Raw genomic sequence first — 1,486 nt, forward strand, 5'->3', positions numbered from 1 at the left:
AACTAACGTAAACATACTATATACCTCCCACAAGTGCATAAAATTCGACACAGCTACACAAGCATTGTCTTAACCTTTTAAACCGAATGTTAATGTTACTCTGCCAACAGCCTATTTGTAAATTACCGAGTTAACAGAGCTACATAAACAGAGCGAACATGAGAGCACCCGAATGCAGACGTCAATAATGCAGTACATTGGAATAATCTCCCGATCTTCGTGAAAGTTATAAACAAAAAATCTATTCAACAAAAATAGTGATGCACTTAAGTCTTTTTTTGGCTCAGCCGAGCCTCTCTGTTGCTGTGTGCAGCAGCCTGTCAGTCACCTCTTTCACACGTCACTCACTCATCCAGTCATGTATAGCGGTCTCATGAGGAAACTCAGCTTTCTGATATAAAGTTTTTCTTGTTCCCGAACACAAATATTTTTTGAAGTATTTGTTCAAAATAAGTATTCGTAAAAAACACGTTATTTGTGCCTTTCCGAATACCGTATTCAGGATCGGCTCCACCCCTAGTAGGAAGGCTCATAGGAGGTTGGAGATAGTTACCATCATGGGCTCATCCGGTCAGGATGACAATGAACAATCACTTACAGGTTTCTTGCTTTATTTGAATAATCTGTAAATAACGGTGATGTTATCTTTGTCCATACTGCCTGCCGTTGCTGCTGTTATGGAGAGTTCCAGCAGGTGTCGCTGTGGTTCTCTCTCTGTTATGTGTACCTCCTGTTATGAGTGTACAAACGTTCATGTTTGCTGCTAATAGACACCTGGCATACAGTTACAGCGGACTGATTATTATAAGCAAACCTACAAATCAGTATTAAAGGAAAGCCACACTCCAGTTAAACAACTCCTCGGTGGCAGAGCCCCTGGTGTTGATGAGGTCCGCCCCGAGTTCCTGAAGGCTCTGGACGTTGTAGGGCTGTCCTGGTTGACACGCCTCTACAATGTTGCGTGGAGATCAGGGGCAGCACCCCTGGACTAGCAGACCGGGGTGGTGGTCCCCATCTTTAAGAAGGGAAACCGGAGGGTGTGTTCCAGCTACAGGGGGATCACACTCCTCAGCCTCCCTGGGAAAGTCTATGCCGGGTGATGGAAAGGACAGTCTGTCCGCTAGTCAAACCTCAGATCTTTATCCTCTCAAGGATACTTGAGGGTGCATGGGAGTTTGCCCAACCAGTCTACATGTGTTTTGTGGACTTGGAGAAGGCATTCGACCGTGTCCTTCGGGGTGTCCTGTGGGAGGTGTTGCGGGAGTATGGGGTGTCTGGCCCATTGCTACGGGCCATTCGATCCCTATACAACCGTTGCAAGAGTTTGGTTCGCATTGCCGGCAATAAGTCGGACTCGTTCCCGGTGGGTGATGGGCTCCGCCAGGGCTGCCCTTTGTCACCGGTTCTGTTCAGAATTTTTATGGACAGGATTTATAGGCGCAGCCAACTGGTGGAGGGCCTTCACTTCGGTGGCCTCAGAATCTCA

The sequence above is a fragment of the Oreochromis aureus genome, linkage group 4 (genome assembly GCF_013358895.1).
Source record: "Oreochromis aureus strain Israel breed Guangdong linkage group 4, ZZ_aureus, whole genome shotgun sequence".
Classification (NCBI taxonomy): Eukaryota; Metazoa; Chordata; class Actinopteri; order Cichliformes; family Cichlidae; genus Oreochromis; species Oreochromis aureus.